Raw genomic sequence first — 22,876 nt, forward strand, 5'->3', positions numbered from 1 at the left:
TCCTGTGATATGCTCAGCTGTGCCCACAACTCTCTGCAATTTCTTGTGGTTACATGTAGAGCAGTTGCATCCAGACAGAATGTTTTCGAGGGTATATCAATACAAATTTGTAAGAGTTGACAGGGACAAGCTGAGTTTTTTTTAGCCTCTGAGGAAGTAGAGGCACTGGTGAGCTTTCCTGAGAGTTTGAACATCACCAGGACAGACTATTAGTGAAGTTCACAACAAGCTCTCAATCCTCTCAACCACAACCATTGATGTGGACATTGATATGCTCATTCAGCTTCCCCCTTTCTGAAGTCAATGACTCCTTGCTTGTTTTGTTGACATTAATAAGTATTTGTGGTGAGAATGGGAACCATTAAGGGAGAGGTGACTAGATTGGCAATAGGGGAAATTGTGCATGAAGTGTGTAGATTAAACTAGGAGCAGGAGGAGGGCAAAGATGCATAAAATGGGTCTAGGGGCATGTGGGGAGTGGGACAAAATGGGAGTACAGGAGGAGGATCAAAAGAGAGAAGGGGAGGAAGAATAGAGGCCGCATAAAATTGGAAAACTCAATATTCATTCCATTGAGTTGCAGACGAGCCAATGGAAAATGACTTGCTTCTTCAATATGTGTTGGGCTTCATCCTGACACTAGGGAAGGGCAAGGGTGGACCAGATACTGTAAGGATGGGAAGGGGAACTACACTAGACTGCAACTGAGAGTTCAGCATGATCATTGTGGACTGAGCGTCAGTGCTCTGTGAAACAGTTACCCAGTACACGCTTGAGTTTCCTTCCTGGTTGTGCAAGGCTCAGGTTCCAGAATGAAGATAACCTTAGTCTATCTGACCTCTCAGATGAACAGAAAAGAATAGTGGAGCCTTCCTTTCCGACTTGGCTAACATCACCAAAACAGATCGAATGATTAGTAGATTCCTACTTTTGGGAGTTTGTGTGTATGTTCAGCCTTTAGAGGCATTGGCCATTTGTAGGAACGTCACTTCCTATACATAAGCTGTTTATTTATATCATTTCCTGCCCAGGTTAGTTTGTATTTAGTTCTGAAGCACACGGTGGAAAGACATTCACCTTCATTTACTCTTTATTTTCCCTTGAAACAGCAATAGCAATGTAAGATCTCCTTAAAAACCCTGAAGGATGCCCTCTGTCTCAGGTAGTTTTTAGAAGGTGTTTAACTCACTGCATAACTTTGTATATCTGTACTGTGAGGATAGTAGGGTGAAAAGATAACTCCTCTTCAAAGGCATCGTCCATGGACTGGAGATGCATCTGAGTGGTGTTCAGAACAGTGTTAGCTTCTGACTCAAGCAATGTTAATCGCTGAGACCTGTAAGTCAGATCAGGATGTGGCACATCAATCGTGTCTTCGTGATGCTTGAACAAAACCATGATCAGTACAGTGCAGCGCAAGCCCATGCTAGAGCTGAAGCGGCAAGAATGAAAGCGACACGGTAATCACAAAGTTGAGATGCAGACCAAGAAACCTTGCATCGGCATGGAGAAAGCTCACTTAGACATGGAGAGAACACATGTAGAGTCTATATTAAGTGGGCTCAGGCAAGAGTATAAAGCTGAGGCAAAGGTATGTGTAGCAGCATAGACAGTGGTGAGTCTTCAACCAGATTCAGTCATGTTTTGCCATCACAACAGCAAATGCAGCTTACTGAAGAATAAGTCCACATACATTTTGATGAGAAAAAGGCAGTGTTCCAGGTCTACAAAAAGGAACTGTCCACACCACGTAGACAACATACCTTTCTCAGAGTCCAGGTGTTGATAGTCAAGGTCTACAGCAGCAAAGATCCACGACACTACCTTTTGCAATTTCATCACAGTAAAAACCTCAGCGAAAAGTTGCTTCTGATACCAACCCCATCTCCATAGACATGAACCGACTGAACTTCTATCCATCCCAGGACACACATTTGACAAACCAGTCTCCACAATGCGCCCATTCAGGAGCCCCAGGTGTATTAGATTTGGCTATGTATCTGGCTCATCGAGACCTAGCCATGGCAGGACTAAAAGTGTTTGGCAACCAGTTCACCAGTTCTCTGTCCTGGGAGACAAGCTTTCACAATGCTGTGGAAGGACTAAGTCTCAGACTTAGTGAAGAGCAAGACCTTCTCTGTAAGTGGCTTGGTGGGGAGTCACTGCAACATGCAACAAGGGTTAGGGCAGTGCACATTGATAACGCAGCTGTGGGTTTACAAGTACTGTGGCAGAGGCTGGGCAAATGCTATGGCTCTCCAAAGGCAATTGAAGAATCTCTCTTCAAGTAGACTTTATAGTTTTCCAAAGCATTCACACAAAGAACTGCAGAAGCTACTGAAGTTTGCAGATCTGTTGTTGGAACTGTAAGCCACAAAAAATGAGGGTTATCTACCGGGACTGTTTCTTGGATACAGCAAGAAAAATAAACCCTATAGTGGAAAAACTACAGAGCAACATGCAAGAACAGTGGATAACTGAAGGGTTTGAGTATAAAATGAGGCATCATGTCAACTATCCACCATTTTCATTCTATGTGAAAATGGTTTGCTAACATTCAGAAATGCAAAATGACCCTAGCTTTGTGATCTCAACTTCTGACAACACCTCATTCAAAGAGAAGTCTCCAGTAAATGCATGGCAAACCAGAACCCCTATCATGGTCAACAAAACTGAGGTGGAAAACTCCATCATGAACCTCACTAGACAATGTCCTTTGCATGAGAAACTTTGCCCCTTAAGGAAATGCAGCGGAAATAGAGAAACCTGCTTGCAGACTGGTGATGCTTTCTAAAGCAGCACTCAATATGTTTCAAATGGTGTGCTTTAACTGCACACCAAGCAAAAGACCATAATGCTATCATACACTGCACTGAGTGCAACAGTAACCAGCACATGTCAGCACTTCATTCAGGGCCAGCACCTTGGACTACTGCTGGCTGCAGCATACCCACAGCAGAGCACGATGGGGAGACACCAAAACTTCCTCATGCATAGAGGTATGGGGGAAGGCTTCCAAGGCAAATCCTGTTCTAGAATATGTCTGGTCAGCATCTACACGAAAGGGCTTACTGATCAAAAAATAAAGCCATTTGTGATATTGGTAATCAGAGCAAGGTGTCATTGGCAAAATCAATATTCTTTGACATATTCAGTATTCAAAGTTATATATTCCCATACACTCTAAGGACATCTTCTGGTACATCAGATTTTGCCAGAAGAAGAGCCAGTGGATTTGTTGTGGAGTCTATGGGAGGGAAAGGTCACTTACTCCTGCCAACCCTCATTGAATGCGACCATATTCCCAGCAGCAGGGATGAAATCTCAACTCCTGAAGCTGCATGTGGTTATTCACATCTTCAGGCCATAGCTGACAAAATTTCTCTACTTGACTCTTCTGCTGAGATTCTCCTGTTGCTTGGCAGAGACACCAATCATGCACATAAGATATGTGAACAGTGCAATGATCAGCATGACACACCTTATGCCCAACTTGGGTTGGGTCATAGTGGATGAAGTCTGCCTCGACGGTGGATATCAGCCCACTGTCAGCACATTTAAGGTTAATGTCCTGGAGAACAGGTGTCCAAATCATTTCTCACCGTGTCAGTGTAGACCAGATGAAAGAGAAGGTTGTAAGTAAGCAAACCAAGCACCCTGAAAAACTTGTCTCTGGTTCACCAGGTTTAAGCAAGGTGCTCTTCTGTCACTTGGAAGATGATTATAAACTGGCACCTTCCATTGTAAATGGGGTCTTCCTTCAAGTCGTGAACAAAGGGTTTGGCAAAGACAGATCAACCAGTTGGGTAGCTCCCATTCCTTTCCACTCACTATGACAAGTCCTACCAAACAACAAAGGACAGGCCCTTAGTTGACTCACGTCCCTCAGTCACGCATTGAGAAGGAAATCAGAAATGAAAGATCATTATGTGGATTTCATGGAGAGATGCTTCAGGAACAATCATGCTGAGTTAGCGTTTCCACCATATCCCAATAAAGGAAACTGGTATGGCCCAACTTTGGTGTGTATCAACCCCAGAAACCCGTGGAAATATGAATTGACTTTGATTCTAGTGCACAGTTCAAAGACGTATCACTGAACAATGTGCTCCTGTGGAATCTAGATCTTAATAACAGTATGCTTGGGGTCCTAATGCACTTCAGAACTGTGTCCAGTCCGTCGCAGTGATGGCAGACATTGAACAAATGCTCCACGGCTTCTGTGTGAGAGAGGATCTTTGAGACTACCTCAGATCCTGGTGCTGTCATGACCACCAACTGGACAATGAGGATCTGGAGTACTGCATTGGAGTTTATGTATTCACCAGCTGTGGCAATCAATGGCCTTAAAAGGATAGCTATCGACAGAGAGGTGGAATTCAGGACCGAAGCACAGAGGTACTTGAAGGCAACAGACACTGCTGGGCATAGTGAAGTTGGATTCATATTGGACAAGGCAAAGCCTGGTCCTAAACCAGATCTCACCTCTCCTCATTAGACATTACCACAAACGAGCATGTCATTGAGGATGACATTTTCAAAATGAGATCAGTTAAAGACTGTGTAGTAAGACTATTTTGAAGGCCAGTCTCTGAGACTATCCTTCTTTTGCCAAAGACTTAATGAAGTGATCATTTGACTTTTAGTTTCATTAGTTAAGTTTGCCATCCCATGGATGTTAGGTGGAGAGTGTTCTGGCTTCGAGAGGCACAGTTAATTTTGTATGAACATCACATCCCACACGTAAGCTGTTTTTTACATCATTTCCTGGATTTGGATTTAGTTTTCAAGCACATGGTGCAAAGACATTTATCTCCATCCACTCTTTATTTGTTCTTGAAACAGCAATATCTTTTCACGAATAAGATCTTATTAAAAATCCTGAAGGATGCTTCCATTTTGGATGAATTTTGAGAAGGTGTTCAACTCACTGCATAGCTTTGTATACCCACACTGTGAGGGCAGTAGAGGCAGTGTTGGCTACAATACAGCAATGTCTGTAATTCAAGGTATTTTATTGGCTTCAAAACACATCAGGACATTCTGAGGTTATGAAAAATAGCTCATAAACACATCTTTCTTCCCTTATTGGCAGCTGGGTGACGATGAGAGTGAAACAAATATGCCCCAAATCCATTTGTGTCAGGAGGTATATTAGCCATTTATAATCTGCTACTTCACTTAGAGTCCTGCATTTCCTCCCAGGTACAAAAACTAGCTGTATGTATAACTTGGAGTACTGTGTTCATTTCTGATCACCTCACTGCAGGAGGGATGTGGATACTGTAGAAATATTGCAAGGATGTTGCCTGGATTGGAGAGCGTGCCTTATGAAAATAGGTTGAGTGAACTTGGTCTTTTCTCCTTGGAATGACGAAGGATGAGAGATGACCTGATAGAGGGGTACAAGATGATGAGAGGCAGTAACTGTGTGGATAGCCAGAAGCTATTTCCCAGGGCTGAAATGGCTAACATGAGGGGGTATGGTTGGTGCTTGGAAGTAGGTACAGAGGGGATGTCAGGGGTAAGTTTTTCACACAGAGATTGGTGGGTACGTGGAGTGTACTGCCAGCGAAGGTGATTGAGGTGGATATAATAGGGTCTTTTAAGAGACTCTTAGATAGGTAGAGGGCTATATAGTAGAGTAATTCTAGGCAGCTTCGAGAGTAGGTTACATGGTCGGCACAACATTGTGGGCTGAAGGGCCTGTAATGTGCTGCAGAACTCTTTGTTCTATGTTCTATATTCTATAAACATAGTTTTATATGTGTGAATTCAAAGACAGCATCATTTTAGGTGGCAGACAAGTGATAAGATCATGCCTAAGGTTTCATTCATCTTTTATGTCCAGCTAACAAACGCTCTCTCAAAAGACACACCACATATGAAACTTCAATTTTTCAAGTGCACTCCAATTGCATGTGTACAGGGATCTCCCAATGTTGCAACTTGGGATTTTTTTTTTAAATCTTGGTCTTTTAATATTTGATGAGATTTTTAAAAATCCTATTTAGATTTTCAGTTGGCTGAAATGTAGTTTGTTGACATAAATGTTACATAAAAATTGAAAATTTTCCCTGATTGCAGGTTTTGAAACTGGCTAGAGCTTTGCTCTCTGGTTGCACTTGGCAGTGAGTACAACTGAGTGTTCCACTAACACAGAATTCCATTAATTTTGAGAATTCTATTCATTGGCTTTGGACTTTCAGTGCTAAATGAAACAGCCAGACCAAGTGGAAAATCCAGCCCACCTAATAATGTGTATAAATGAAGGGAAGGATTTGCCATTTTCATGAGCCCAGTTAATTCATGCTAGTCACACTATGTTAAACTCTATCGCCAACTATTTCATTCCTTTATTCTCTCTGGGCCCAGCTTTTGGTCATAAGTGGTTTTAAATCTTTCAGTTTTTCATCTTAATGCCAACAATGTTTAGTATATTTTTTTCTCTAGACCACTCTTCCTCGCTACCATCTTATTTGTATTGCTAATAAGCTTGTGATGGCAATCATTTTCTGTAACAGGCCAGGATGACCCTGCCCATCACTGGCCTGTGGAATGGTCATATACAGTAAGGACGAGATGATCCTGCCCATCACTGGCCTGTGGAATGGTCATATACAGTAAGGACGAGATGATCCTGCCCATCACTGGCCTGTGGAATGGTCATATACAGTAAGGACGAGATGATCCTGCCCATCACTGGCCTGTGGAATGGTCATATACAGTAAGGATGAGATGACTCTGCCCATCACTGGCCTGTGGAATGGTCATATACAGTAAGGACGAGATGATCCTGCCCATCACTGGCCTGTGGAATGGTCATATACAGTAAGGACAAGATGACTCTGCCCATCACTGGCCTGTGGAATGTTCATATACAGGAACTTGCAAATGTTATAATATATCAAGAATCTACAGTTGCTGATAATCTGATATTAAAACAGAAAATGCTGAAAGATGCTTAGTAGGTTGTTCAGAATCTGTAGAAAGAAAAACAGTCCATATTCTTGCCACAACCACAGATTCAGCGGTGCAGCAGATTCGGCAATTAGGCTCATGAATATCCACGTGTCAGCTAATCGTTATTTCATTCTGATGGTATTTAACTCCTTTCTTTTTGTTACAGCGCTTGTCGTGACTTGAGCAAAGCACTGTAATGTTCTGCAGCCTGCTTGCATTCGGCCTTGCATGAGAAATTGGACTGTGAAGTCAACTGACCCTGAAGACCAGCGATATTCATTTCATAATTAATTATTCCTTTCAGCCATGGTGCTAACATTGTTTTCCATTAGAGAGTTTTAGTTACGGTCTGTTATTGTTTTCCTTTCCCTCTAAGCTCTGTGAACTATCAACCCACTTCAGTGTCTCTCTCTCCCCGCATCCCCGAATCCCCGTATCCCAACGAACTGACAGTTTCGGGTTGTAACCGTTTACCTAAACTAATAAATTTGTAATCAATAAATTACAAACCTTCTAGGGAGAGAGCTAAGAGCCACTTTTCCCATTTCATAATTCAAGTGATCCTCAGATTTAGTGAAAAGAGCTTCAAGCAATATTCATTGTCAAAGGATAACCTCCGTCTCAAAACAACTTTTACAGAGAGGAGAGCGTTAATCCTAATCTTGTTTCTGAAGGAGGACTACCATTAATAGAAGTCGTGCAAATAATATATTTCTTTAATTTTTATATTCTCATGGGTTATCCAATGTCATTTCTTTCTGGTGAAGTTCCACATGTTATTGATACACACATTCTCTTGATGATAAAGTATTCAAACTGCGCCCCTTGGAGCTGAACCTTGAATATCAGGAGAAATCAAGAAATCATCTTTGTACAACTGTCCTGAGTTAATAGAAAAGAAAGTGTGGTTTAATAGAACACAAGGAGTGGCAAACAACCAGCATGTAAACTTGTATCGAGTCTCATCACATGGGATCATCTGGCATTATTTTCTGGGCTTGTTGTGCAGGTTAGAGTGTTCCAGTAAATAGCAATCAGCAAGCACTTGAAGCAAGCATTCCCTGATTAGTTGCCCTTGTGGGTTAATTGCAGGAAGTTTGAGGAATGTAATCAGGCAGCAGTGGAATCAGATGATGCTTGGCTTTGGCTGCAGTGGAATGTTACCCTGCACAAAATCTGATTGTTGGATTTGTATAAGGACAACTGAACAACCTTCATTTGTTTATGCCGGTTGCTAACACAACAGAAATGAGAGACCCATGTATTAGTGCACAGTTCAATTTCACGTCGACATGAGTCAAAACCACATTGACACACCCATTATATCCTTTGGAGCTGAGGCTTTAATCTTCCTGATCAGTCTACCATGAAGGACCTTGTCAAATGTCCTGTTAAAGTTTATGTAGGCAATGTCCAACACTCTAACCTTATCAACCATATTTAATACCACAAAAAATCAATCATGTGACCTGTCCTGCAGAAAGCTATGCTAACTATCCCTAATAAGCCTATGCTTTCCAAAATGTGAGAAATCCTATCCCTAAGAATCCTCTCCACCAGATTCCCCGCCACTGATATGAGGCTCACTATTTTGTAATTTCCTGGATGATCCCTATTGTGTCAGGAAATGTGGAGGAGGCTCGATACAAAAGCAGGGCAGCAGAGACGATGTAGCAGTAAATGATATGTTACTAATAAACTATAAACTAGCAAGCCACGAGGGACCACAAAACAAGAGAGAACAGATACTTAACGCAACAAGGTAACTGAAGGCTGGCAGGTTCAATGGGTGAACATGGACTGTGGCTGAGAGCTGGAGTTAAATAGGCTGCAGGTGATGAATTGGAAATGAGTGACAAGTGACTCATGTTCGCCAGGTGGAAACTGAAGGGTGCCTGTCTATGCAGGCCTGACTTCTTGCAGTTTTTGAAATGCCTTCTTTGTTGCTCTGCTGGTTTCAGGGCCATATAGGAGCACTGTTTTAACATTTGAGTTGAAGATTTTGATTTTGGTTTTCCTTAATATGGCTCTGGATATCCACACTTTCTTAACTTTTCATCTCATTTGCTATGATATTTTCCTGCCTGGTTCTCACATTCCACATACCTAAAGTAGAAATGGACTTTGATGACAAAAGATTTGTAGGATGTGCAGGTCCTGAAGTCATGCTGTTCTCACAAAGTCAATGGTATGGTTGGAATTCATCTATAACCCACTGTTGTTGCAATGGATGAGGCACACCCAAATGCAGGACACAGGCACGTAGATTGAGTTAGAATGCAGATGCGGCATGAGCATTGAATGGCAAACAGGAGGGAGTGCAGGAAGGTAGGAGACAGGCGGAACTGATCTTGATATAGAGCGTAGAAAGGCAAGTGGCAGACAGAACTTTCCTTAGCATGGAGAGATGGAGTTACACAGGTAAACCTCGGTGCTGAGGTAAAACTTAAAAGACTTATCTTGACACAGAGAGACCGAATTTCACAGGTAAACCTCGGAACTGGAGAAAAACTTAGAACACACAGTCCTAAGCGGCCGGGAAATGTTAATTACCACACAGGCAAAACCAACGATCTGGCAACTAGTGGTTGCAAAGCCGGGGTTCTTATGCTGCAGGTTTTGATGAAAACCAGGTGTGATGCCATCAAAGAAAATTAGGAGAAAATGAGGAATTAACAGTCAGGACCATGACAACTGTACAGGGGATTGGCTGATTCATCTTCACCAGAGCCCTCCTGGCCAGCCTTACCCATTTCCATCTCTCACAATGGGGCAACGGGAACATAGGTTTGGACTTTGAGAGGTTTCAGGCCTGACATATTGCCATATGTTGTAGGACTATAAGACTCTGATTCTGGAGTATGTGTGTAGGAATCATTGATTCAGTGTTAGTAGAATGTGAGTGCAGTAATTAAGTGAACTGAATGCCAAACTATGATTTTATTGTATAACACATTTACAGATGTTATGAATAATGTAATATACTGTACATATTTGAGGAGAAAAAAAACTTACTCCAATGATTGTAGCTTAAGACGAGAGCTGATTCACCCTTTCTCTTGGTGAATACCTTAAATGATAATGCGGAAATAATTGGATTATCAGTCAGTAGGTATGGGGCTCAAATCCTGCCATAACAAGTCATGTGTTTAACTCTTTTTACCTATAGTTTGCACTTTCCACAATAAGATGAAAATTACAGCTGCATCCCAGGGAATGAATGAAAACAAATCAGTGTCTCTCACTTCAGATCTAGCATTCTACTTCAAGAAGTGATGATCCCAATTTTCAGTGACCCAAGCTCGGCTTTAGTTAAAACAGCTGGAGGTGGGATTAGACCCTACCAGATATCTGAGTTCTTACAGAAAGCGCACTGGAATGTTGGGAATCCTGAGCTTCCGCTGTAAATTCAAACAAGAATACTGTAGCTGACCCCTCTGGACAGAGCTCCCTAAAGCTATAGTTTTCAGTGGGGATGGCTATCTCGACTAGAATTTCCTTTCCATATAGTAGATGTGTGATGGGAGTTTGTTGCAGACTAATTAGCAATGTGTTTCCCAGCTAACTCTCTCCAAACACTGGCCTTCCCTTGGACACTGAGAAAATGTGACCATCAGTATGGTCCTCGCTGTACAGTGATGAGGCTTTTCAGTCTAGGACGAGGGAGATGTCCTCCTTTTTTAAAGAAAGGGGCTTCCCTTCCTCCACTATCAACTCTGCTCTTAAACGCATCTCCCCCATTTCACGTACATCTGCTCTCACTCCATCCTCCCGCCACCCCACTAGGAATAGGGTTCCCCTGGTCCTCACCTACCACCCCACCAGCCTCCGGGTCCAACATATTATTCTCCGTATCTTCCGCCACCTCCAACGGGATCCCACCACTAAGCACATCTTTCCCTCCCCCGCTCTCTCTGCATTCCGCAGGGATCGCTCCCTACACAACTCCCTTGTTCATTCGTCCCCCCCCCATCCCTCCCCACTGATCTCCCTCCTGGCACTTATCCGTGTAAGCGGAACAAGTGCTACACATGCCCTTACACTTCCTCCCTTACCACCATTCAGGGCCCCAGACAGTCCTTCCAGGTGAGGCATCACTTCACCTGTGAGTCAACTGGGGTGATATACTGCGTCCGGTGCTCCCGATGTGGCCTTTTATATATTGGCGAGACCCGACGCAGACTGGGAGACCGCTTTGCTGAACATCTACACTCTGTCCGCCAGAGAAAGCAGGATCTCCCAGTGGCCACACATTTTAATTCCACATCCCATTCCCATTCTGACATGTCTATCCACGGCCTCCTCTACTGTAAAGATGAAGCCACACTCAGGTTGGAGGAGCAACACCTTATATTCCGTCTGGGTAGCCTCCAACCTGATGGCATGAACATCGACTTCTCTTCCTTCCGCTAAGGCCCCACCTCCCCCTCGTACCCCATCTGTTACTTATTTTTATACACACATTCTTTCTCTCACTCTCCTTTTTCTCCCTCTGTTCCTCTGAATATACCCCTTGCCCATCCTCTGGGTCCCCCCCCTTGTCTTTCTTCCCGGACCTCCCGTCCCATGATCCTCTCGTATCCCTTTTGCCAATCACCTGTCCAGCTCTTGGCTCCATCCCTCCCCCTCCTGTCTTCTCCTATAATTTTGGATCTCCCCCTCCCCCTCCAACTTTCAAATCTCTTACTCACTCTTCCTTCAGTTAGTCCTGACGAAGGGTCTCGGCCTGAAACGTCGACTGCACCTCTTCCTAGAGATGCTGCGTTCACCAGCAACTTTGATGTGTGTTGCTCGCTGTACAGGTTGACTTTTAGCAGTGACTCAGGGAAGAGAGAGCTTTGTAAGATGTTGGAGCAGGCATTTGCTCTCTGCTTCTTCATTCAAAGCCCCAGTGGTTTCTTCTGTATATGCATTCAGTGGCTACTTTATTAAGTACTATACACCTGAGTATTAATGCAAATATCTAATTAGCCAATCATGTGGCAGCAACTCTACGGATAAAAGCATGCAGACGTTGTCAAGAGGTTGAGTTGTTGTTCAGATCAAACATCAGAATGGGGAAGAAATGTCATCTAAGTGACTTTGATAGTAGAATGATTGTCGGTGCCAGATGGGGTGGTTTGAGTAAGCCAGAAACTGCTGATCTCCTGAGATTTTCATGCATAACAGTTTCAGAATCAGGTTTAATATCACTGGCATATGTTATGAAATTTGTTGTTTTGTGGCAGCAGTACAGTGCAATACACAATAAAAACTATAAATTACAACAAGATGTATATAAAAAGAAATTAAATTAAGTAAGTAGTGCAAAAAGAGATGAAAAAATACTTGGGTTCATTGTCCATTGTCAAATCTGATGCAGAGGGGAAGAAGCTGTTCCTGAAATGCTGAGTGTCTTCAGCTCCTGTACCTCCTCCTTAATGGTAGCAATGAGAAGAAGGCATGTCTTGCGTGATGGGGGTTCTGAGTGATGGATGCTGCCTTTTGAGGTATCACTTTTTGAAGGTGTCCTCAGTGCTGGGGAGGCTAGTGCCCTTGATGGAGCTGGCTGAGTTTACAACTTCCTGCAGCTTTTTCTGATCCTGTGCAGGTGGTTTTCAAAGAATTTTATTAGAGCTTACAGAGAATGGTGTGAAAAACAAACAAAAAAATCCAGTGAGCAGCAGTTCTGTGGATGAAAACACTTTGTTATGAGAGAAGTCGGAGGAGAATGGCCAGATTGGTTCAAGCTGACAGGAAGGCGATAATAACTGAAATAACCACTGTGAATTACAGTAAGCATATATATGTATATTACATCATTAAATTAAATAAGTAGTGCAACAACGTTATGAGGTGGTGTTCATGGGTTCAATGTCCACTTTGAAATCGGATGGCAGAGGAGAAGAAACTGTTCCTGAATTGTTGAGTATGTGCCTTCAGGCTTCTGTACCTCCTTTGATGGTAACAATGAGAAGATGGCATGTCCTAGGAGTTTCGGACCCTTAATAATGGATAGCGCCTTTCTGAGGCACCACTCCTTGAAGATGTGGATGGAAGGATTTAGTAGTGCACACCATGCAGGTGAACATGTGCCAATTTTTTTTCCAGCAGTTAATTTTCTATGATCAATCTATACTTTAGTATGCATCAATGTATTCCCTACTGAGGCCAATTCTAAGGCCTCTCTCCTCTTATAACGACATTAAACTGAGCAGAATAAATAACAAGAAAAAGCACAGATGTTACAAATTTGAAATAAAAACTGAAAATGCTGGAAATATTCAGCAAGTCAGGCATCATTTATGGAGAGGGAAAATGGGTTAATGTTTCAGCTTGAAGAAATTTCATTTCATTAGTCCCCTTAGTTACAAATTAGTCTAACATATTCTGATTTTCAGAAACAGTTATTACTCCTCAACCATCAGGTTCCTGACCAAAGGCAATAACTTAACTCACCCACCACTGAGCTGATTTCCACAATTAATGGACTCACTTTTAAACACTCTATAACTTGAGTTCTCAATACTTATTGTTTACTTATTATTATTTTTATTTTTTCTCAGCTCAAGCTGGTAAAACCTGAGGTATGGGCATAGCTGAGAATGCTCATTTGTCAATTGCCATGAACTTTAGGACTATCCTAGTGGTGTTTAGTATTGTGGCTTTCTGGAGATCTACATCACTATTGTTGTGTAGCCTTAATTGTTTAATGCTATTGTGTAGTGACTATGGAATGACACCAGTTGTAGATTTTGCTATTGGGACAATGTTCCACAGACTTCCAATTTCCTCTTTTAATTCAGCATATTTCTGACGATTTTCACTTATTTATTTCTCTAAGTTATATGTGTTCTGTTAAATAAGTTGTTCTTGCTTGTTTATCCTGTATTGTTATATCCAGACCGTTATTATGGATATTATAGGTTGTCCCATCTGTAATAACTGATTGGTGATAACATAATTTGTGGTATTCTGATTCTAAAACTGGACTAGGCTAGTGTTCATAATAAGGTATGATTTCATTTATAAGTTTGTATTTTAATGCAAGCTTTTGATGTATGATGTTTACCACATGATTGTGCCCGTGTAAGTAATCAGATTGTGTTAAACTGCTACAGGATCCAGTAATATGTTGGATTGTTTCTGTTTTTTCTCAGTATTTCCTACATTTATCATCTTGAATTTGTTGGTCTTTTATTATGCATTTTGATCATTTTTTGTGTGAACTACCAGGTCCTGTATTGCCACAATAAACCATTCTATTTCTGCAAAGAGGTCTCCAACTCTGAGCCAGGTGTTCAACACTTCCTTGTTGTCATCTAATCTGTCCAGATCGTGGGGATGTCTCCCATGGAGGGCCATCCTCTTCCATTGGCTATCTTTTTCTTCAATGGTGATAATGTCTTCATTTTTCTGGATTGTGGTCTCATTTAAGCTTAGTGGTGTATACTTATTAATAGAATTGCACATACTTGCGTGGAGTGCTGAATTCTGTTTTCGTTGATGGAAGTATATCCTTCAAAGTTTTATCTGACTGTTGTGTAGATCTTTAATGTCTGTTATTCCTCTTCCCCCTTCTGTCCTAGGTAGTCTTAATTGAAGTGTATTTGAATGTACATAATGTTTACTGAAATTTGTCATTTTAGTTCTTATTTTTCTTTGCAAATTTTCCAGATCAGTATCAGACCAAGATATTATGCCAAAAGAATATATTAATATAGGTGTAGTGAAAGTGTTTATTGCCTTTGTTATATTTTTACTGTTGAGCTCAGGCAGATTTTCTTAAGCCTTGAAGTAAATTCTATCAACAGTTTTTCCTTTATTGCACTACGATCTATTTTCTTTCCTTGTTGAAATCACAGGTACTTATATGTTTCATATTCATCAATTGGTTGTATCGTATCCTGTTGCTCTGTTTTGTATTCTATTAGCTTTATTGCACCTTTTTTATGTTTAATGCTCTGCAATTATCCAGTCCTAAGTTCAGGATTATACCTTTCAAAAATAGTTCTACTATTTGAATTAATTGCCTTAGCTTAACTGATGAAGGAGCATATAATTTCAAATCATCCAGGCATAAAAGGTGTGTTAAGATATAGCTCATTTTGTTATTTCTGGTTTGAGATCCAATTTTCATCCAATTCAGTAAATTAGAGAGAGCGGGTTTAAAGCCAGGCAAAACCATAGTGAGCTTAGAGAGTCACCTTAAAAAAATGCCTCGGTTTATTTTGATAGTAATGACTGTTAATAGATAGGGTGATTATAGTGCTTCATCAGATGTTACAGGAATTTCACAAGAATTGGGTGTAGTTTATATATATTAAGAACTTTTATCAACCATGAGTGGGGGACAGAGTCAAATGTCTTTTGGTAATCAATATAGCAAAATGAAAGATTTCTGCTTTTCCACTGGGCTTGATTTAGAATTATGGAGTCTATTTTTTACATCCTTTCAATCCCTTATGATATCCTTTCTGCTCTTCTGTAAGTATATTGTGGTTATCTAATTGAGTGGTGATTAGTTGCCATATACATGATGTTACAATTTTGTAAACAAGGAATAGGACAATATTTTGATGGATCTTTTGTGATTTCCCCTTTAGGTAAAATATATGTTTTAACTTCTGTCAAGAATTCAGGCACTTTTTCCAGATTTAAAAAAATTGATATGCATTAATAGGTATGAATTATTATTACTATTTATTTTTTTCTTAGCTCAAGGTGAGGTGTGATTTCATTTATAAGTTTGTACTTTAATGATGTTTGCCACTTCATTGTGCCTGTGTAAGTAATCAGATTGTGTTAAACTGCTGCAGGATCCTGTAATGTGTTGGATTGCTTCTGGTTTCTTTTGGCATTTTCTGCATTTATCATCTTGAATTTGTTGGTCTTTTAGTATATATTTTTGATTTTTTCTTGTGTTAACCACCTGGTCCTGTATTGCCACAAGGAACCCTTCTGTTTCTGTGAAGAGATCTCCAACTCTGAGTCAGGCATTTGATGCTTCCTTGTAAACATCTAGTCTGCTCAGATCATGGAGATGTCTTCCATAGAGGGTCATGCTCTTCCATTGGTTAACTTTTTCTTCTGCAATGATAAATTTATTCATTTTTCTGGGTTTGTCTTTCATTTATGTTTAGTGTCGTGTACTTCTTATCAGAATTGAATACTGTATGCTTGCGTGGAATCCAGTTTTTGTTACTGAAAATATGTCCTTAGAAGTTTTATCGGAGTTGTGTAAATTTTTTATGTCTGCTATTTCTCTTCCTCCTTCTGTCTTGGGTAGTGTTTATCTAAGTGTGTTTCAGTGTACATCATGTTTTCTAAAATTTGTCATTTCAGTTCTTATTTTTCTTTGTAAATTTTCCAGATCAGTCTTGGACCAGATAATATGCCGAAAGAATATAGTGAAGAATATACAGGTATAGTGAAAGTGTTTATTGCCTTTGTTATTTTATACTATTGAGCTCTGTTTGGCAGATTTTCTTAAGCCTTGAAGAAAATTCTGTCAGAAATCTTCCCTTTATCACACTATGATCTATTTTTTTGCTTGTTGGTACCTCGAATACTTATATGTTTCATATTTATTCATCAGTTCTATTGTATCCTGCTGCTCTATTTTATATTCTATAGGTATATTGCACTTTACTTCATGTTTAATGTCCTGCACTTATCTAGTCCATGGTTCTTGTTTGTATATTTAGAAAATAGTTTTACTATTGAATTAATTGTTTTAGCTTTACTGATGAAGCAGTGTACATTTATAAATCATCCACGTATAGGAGGTATGTCAAGATATAATTCGTTTTTTTCCTCTGTTTTGATACTCTATTTTCATCTGATTCAGTAAATTAGAGAGTGAGATTGAAACTAAACAAAACCATAATGGGTTTAGTCTTTTGCACACTAGTTACTTGTCCATCTTTGTCATGCACAGTTTCTCATTGATTCTAAAGTGTTTCTTTGTACTTACTCTGAATGCCCACATAAATGAATCTCAGGGTGATATTTATGTACTTTGATAATAAATTTGTTTCAAATTTTGAATTTACTTTGAACTCTTTTGTTTTGAATCTGATTACTTGTCTTTATCCTCCGATGATTTTGGGCAATCACAAAGCTTTTTCTCATTACCAACTATATCAAAAAAGTATGGCAAATGCCAGTAACCTGAAACAACATTAAAAAAAAAGTTGGGAATACTCAACAGGTCAAGCAGCATCAATACAAAGAGAAAACAGAGTCAACATCTCAGGTTAATGACCTTTCATTAATCTGAAGTGTTAACTCTTGTTTTTCTCTCCATATATCTTGCCTGATCTGCTGGCTATCTCCAACTTTTTCTGCTTTCATAACAACATAAGCATTTGCTTCTATTTTACAACACACGTATGTAATATTTAACACAAGTTCTATGTTCTAGAACTAGTAGGAAGACAAAGATTACTTTTTTTTTAACCAGTGTGTTATTATGGTTTGAAATGTACTTTGTGGAAGAGGTAGAAGTATATCCAATAATAATTTTTAAAAGGAAGTTGAACATAGAGAAAAAAGGAATTCTTTTTTGGGGGGGGGTCATGGGGAAAAGAGCAGCATTTGGGACTTCTGTAAAACTATCAAAAAGTTGAGTTGAACAACTGCCTTCTACGTTGTAGAATCCACTGATTGTATTTAATGAAGAGACTGAATGTTGTATTAACATTCACTCCAAAAAAGTAGCTATTCTTTAATCACATTGTTTTTGAAATTTTGTTCTGATCAAACTGTCAGCAATGGATGTGTCTACTTTTAAAATGAATAAGCTTAAAAATTAAATGATCTTTTTCCTCCAACACTTTAACTCAAAATCATTTGTTCAATAAGCTTGCAAAGTGTGATGTGGATTTGCTATGAATCATGAGGTCATATTGGAGAGTTTAAGGTTTGACAATGAAGTGGTGAAGATGGAGCTGAAACCTAACAGCTGGAAGAGCTCCCTGGATCAGGCAGCATCTGTGGATGGGAATGGACAGGCAGTGTTCTGTGATTCCTGCATCTGCTTTCTTTTGTGTCTCCAAACAGAGAAGCTGGTTAAATTAAAGAAAAATTAGCTGTAGGAGGAGATGGTGAGGGTATGAAATGCTGAGTTAAGGAAGGGAGAATTAAAAAAAAAGTGGAAAGGAAAAGAATGTGAAAATAATCACTAACAACTGACGGCACAGATGACACCACCTTCTACTCAGACTGGAGTGACTGGGAGGTAATGCTTGGGCAGAAAGCTGCTTTTAGTCCTGTGTGTCATTTCAGAGACATGAACAGGCAGGGAATGGCAGAATATGTATCTTGTGCAGACAGCTCAATTGGTTTAATTTGATGTCATAGGCCAAGGGGCCTGTTCCTGTGACCTACTGACTACTATTTTATATTTTAGGTGACTGCATTGAGATTAAGGGGAAGTAAGAAGTGGGGAGGGGCGGGGGAACAAGATCCAACGCACCAGTTGGACGCAACATCTGTAATGTTGCCCATCCGCACTTCTTGGGGCTTGATGTGAAGAGCCTCACCACGTGGCAAGTGTCCAGCAAGAGTTAAGGAAGGCCATAGAAATGAATAGGCGTTACATGGTAGTGTTGAGGCTCCATCACGGAAAACCTTGACAGCCTTTGACAGAAGGAAAGGCCAGTTGTGGAAGTGCACCTTCTGTCAAAACCTTTAGTTTTTAAATCTGTCTGGTCTCTAGAGACAAATAAAAACTTTTCCAATGTAAAAAAAATGATTGAAACTTTAAAAAAGTCATCAAAAATAACACAGTAGAAAACAAAAAAATGTAAACATTAAAATAAAAAGTGAAAATAAAGTAATGTAAGGCTAGACCTTTTCCTTCCTGAATTCCAGGTGAAAAATTCCCAATGAAATGAATGGGGATCTACCCCTGCACCAGCTGACTTGGCAAACACCCCAGTGTAATTCTGGGGTCCCCCAAGAAGGGCTGTTACTAACAAGATTCCAAATGGAGACCAAGAGGAGAGTGGTATGTGGGTGGGCATCTGTCAGTCAGTATCTTCCAGACTTACAATGGCTCCGTGGAAATCCAGGAATTAGTCCTCATCTTCATTGTTTTCATGCCTATAAAGTTGTACTGCACAGAGATGATTCCTTCTGCCCATTGCAGCCATGCTAGCCCATCTACACTAACTCCACTTGCAGGGAGTTATGGTGTCATGGCTGAATGCCTGCAAGTCCCTTCAGAACGGAGACACACAGGTCTGCAGAAGCTGGAATGTGGAGCAGCACACAAAGTGCGGGAAGATGTCAGCAGATCAGCGAGCAGGCACAGAGAGAGGTGGACAGTTGACATTTCAGGTCGAGGCCCTTCATCAGAGTCTAAATTTCAATCTGAATTGTTGGCTGTCAACTCCCTTCCTTAGATGCTGCCTGAAGTGTTAGGTTGTTCCAGCATTTCGTGTGTTACTCCCTTTAGAACAACACCATCATTGTGCCCAACGTCAGGGGCAGCAGCTCCATGAAGCTCACTCCAAACTACAGCCTGGTTCAATAAATATGTTATAGCTCATCACACAGCTATCCATTATTACAAGATGTGGACAAATCACATATTAATGTTAGTGTCGAGATTTTTGCAGTGGATTACAACCTGTTACATTGAAGAGAAAATGATGCCAGCTCAAAAATAAGTGGGACTAGTGCAATGCATTGGTTTTACAGATCAGTGTATCAAAAACTGATATACTGCTATTATTGGAAAAAATGTATTCAGTTTATTGAATCTGCTGGGTAAAAGTTTATATTGTGTGTGAAGTGCATACCCAGCAGGACCATGTTTGGGTTTATAAAGACTAACTGGCTGCTAGCTGAGCAAATCAATAAATGAAAGAGGGATAGAAGTTTGAGCAGGATGCCAACTCAGAGCTCAAATCATTCAAGATTTAACATTATGTGGAAGGATGTGGAAGCCATAGAAAGGGTGCAGAGGAGATTTACAAGGATGTTGCCTGGATTGGGGAGCGTGCCTTATGAGAATAGGTTGAGTGAACTCTGCCTTTTCTCCTTGGAGCGACAGAGGATGAGATGTGACCTGATAGAGGTGTATAAGATGATCGTGTGGATAGTCAGAGGCACTTTCCCAGGGCTGGAATGGTTGCCACAAGAGGACACAGGTTTAAGGTGCTGGGAAGTAGGTACAGAGGTGATGTCAGGGGTAAGTCTTTTACTCAGAGAGTAGTGAGTGCGTGGAATGGGCTGCCGGTAATGGTGGTGGAGGCGGATACGACAGGGTCTTTTAAGAGACTTTTGGATAGGTACATGGAGCTTAGAAAAATAGAGGGCTATGGGGAAGCCTAATAATTTCTAAGGTAGGGACGTGTTATTGTCCCGTATTTCCCACGCTAGAGCATTCCTATGAAACCTTTTGTGCCGAAATGGCATAAAGCAAAGAAGCAATTACCATTAATTTATATGGGAAAAATTTTTGTGCGTTCCCAGACCCAAGAAATAACCTACCAAATCATACCAAATAACACATAAAACCTAAAATAACACTAACATGTAGTAAGAGCAGGAATGATATGATAAATGCACAGCCTATATAAAGTAGAAATAATGTAGTTTCACTGAATAGAATCGCCAAAACCGATTTGTAGAAAAAAATTGGCACGTACCGCCAGGCATGTATGCGCACGTCACGCATGTGCACACAGGTGCCCGCGTAAGGCTTCATGGTCATGGTAGTCTTTCTTGGGGTAAACAGTGAGAAAGTTGGCAACCCTACCCTCCCCACCCAGTCAGCCGGCCGGTCCACAAGAATATTGTCAATGTTAAACTGGTCCTCGGTGCAAAAAAGGTTGGGGACCACTGTTTTAATTGACAAAATGGAGTCAAACATCGGCACGGTTCCTGTTTCTAAGATTCTTCACATCGAGGCCGTCTGAGTACGTGCCTGCTTCCTGGAGTCTTCTGAGAGACAGTAAAGTGCTGGATCACTCAATCAATCTCCAAACTATAAACAGTAGGCTCTAACAGTCCCAGAAACACATTTAAGATGAAACTGTATTTACAACTTTCCTGTAGGTAGGTGACTGAAACTGTGCAAAATACTCAAAATTAGGCCTCACCAACACATAGATAACTTCAACATAACATCCCATTTCCTGTACTCAGTACTTTGATTCATGAAGGCCAATGTACCAAAGGCTTTCTTTACAACCCTATCTACCTGTGCCGCCAATTTCAATGAATTATGGGCCTATATTTCTGATCCCTTTGTTCTACTGCATTCCTCAGTGTCCTCCCTTTCACTGTGTAAGTCCTGCCCTGGTTTGTCCTACCAGAGTGCAACACATTGCACTTGTCTGCATTAAATTCTATGTTACTTTTCAGCCCCTTTTGTGAGCTGGTCCAGATCCCGCTGTGAACTCTGATAGTCTTCCTCGCTGTCTATTATACCAGCAATCTTGGTGTCATCTGCAAATTTGTTGATCCAGTTAACCACATTATCATCCAGATCACCGATATGGATGACAAACAGCAAAGGACCCAGTACCAGTCCCTGCAGCACTCCACTAATCACAGGCCTCCGGTCAGAGAGGCAATCCTCTACTACCACTCTCTGTCTTCTCCCAGAAAGCCAATGTCTAAACCAATTTACAGTCTCATCTTGCATGCCAAGTGATTGAACCTTCTTTACCAACCTCCCATGTGAGACCTTGTCAAAAGCCTTCCATTTGTCAACATGTTGTCCATGTAGACATCATCCACTGCCTTACTTTTATCAACTTTCCTAATAACTTCCTTGAAAAACTCTATAGAATTGGTTAACTATGGCCGACCATGCATAAAGCCATACTGACTATCCATAATCCATAGAACCATAGAACCATAGAAACTACAGCACAGAAACAGGCCCTTTGGCCCTTCTTGGCTGTGCTGAACCATTTTCTGCCTAGTCCCACTGACCTGCACACGGACCATATCCCTCCATACATCTCCCATCCATGTATCTGTCCAATTTATTCTTAAATGTTAAAAAAGAACCCGCATTTACCACCTCGTCTGGCAGTTCATTCCATACTCCCACCACTCTCTGTGTGAAGAAGCCCCCCCTAATGTTCCCTTTAAACTTTTCCCCCCTCACCCTTAACCCATGTCCTCTGGTTTTTTTCTCCCCTTGCCTCAGTGGAAAAAGCCTGCTTGCATTCACTCTATCTATACCCATCATAATTTTATATACCTCTATCAAATCTCCCCTCATTCTTCTACACTCCAGGGAATAAAGTCCTAACCTATTCAACCTTTCTCTGTAACTGAGTTTCTCAAGTCCCAGCAACATCCTTATAAACCTTCTCTGCACTCTTTCAACCTTATTTATATCCTTCCTGTAATTTGGTGACCAAAACTGAACACCATACTCCAGATTCGGCCTCACCAATGCCTTATACAACCTCATCATAACATTCCAGCTCTTATACTCAATACTTCGATTAATAAAGGCCAATATACCAAAAGCTCTCTTTACGACCCTATCTACCTGTGACAACACTTTTAGGGAATTTTGTATCTGTATTCCCAGATCCCTCGGTTCCACTGCACTCCTCAGTGCCTTACCATTAACCCTGTATGTTCTACCTTGGTTTGTCCTTCCAACGTGCAATACCTCACACTTGTCAGTATTAAATTCCATCTGCCATTTTTCAGCCCATTTTTCCAGCTGGTCCAAGTCCCTCTGCAGGGTCTGAAAACCTTCCTCACTGTCTACTACACCTCCAATCTTTGTATCATCAGCAAACTTGCTGATCCAATTTACCACATTATCATCCAGATCATTGATATAGATGACAAATAACAATGGACCCAGCACTGATCCCTGTGGCACACCACTAGTCACAGGCCTCCACTCAGAGAAGCAATTCTCTACCACCAATCTCTGGCTTCTTCC

At 40.9% G+C, this 22,876-nt stretch overlaps 1 long non-coding RNA gene across 1 annotated transcript in view; it reads left to right on the plus strand.

Annotated features, from left to right (window-relative positions):
- LOC134336506 (uncharacterized) overlaps positions 1-22,876 on the plus strand; it is a 66,634-nt gene that overhangs the window by 36,851 nt on the left and 6,907 nt on the right. The window contains exons 2-3 of the long non-coding RNA XR_010015809.1: positions 15,549-15,625; positions 16,316-16,367. This is a non-coding gene — a long non-coding RNA (uncharacterized LOC134336506). The remainder of the gene's footprint in view (positions 1-15,548; positions 15,626-16,315; positions 16,368-22,876) is intronic.

Source organism: Mobula hypostoma, chromosome 22, assembly GCF_963921235.1.
Source record: "Mobula hypostoma chromosome 22, sMobHyp1.1, whole genome shotgun sequence".
NCBI lineage: Eukaryota > Metazoa > Chordata > Chondrichthyes > Myliobatiformes > Myliobatidae > Mobula > Mobula hypostoma.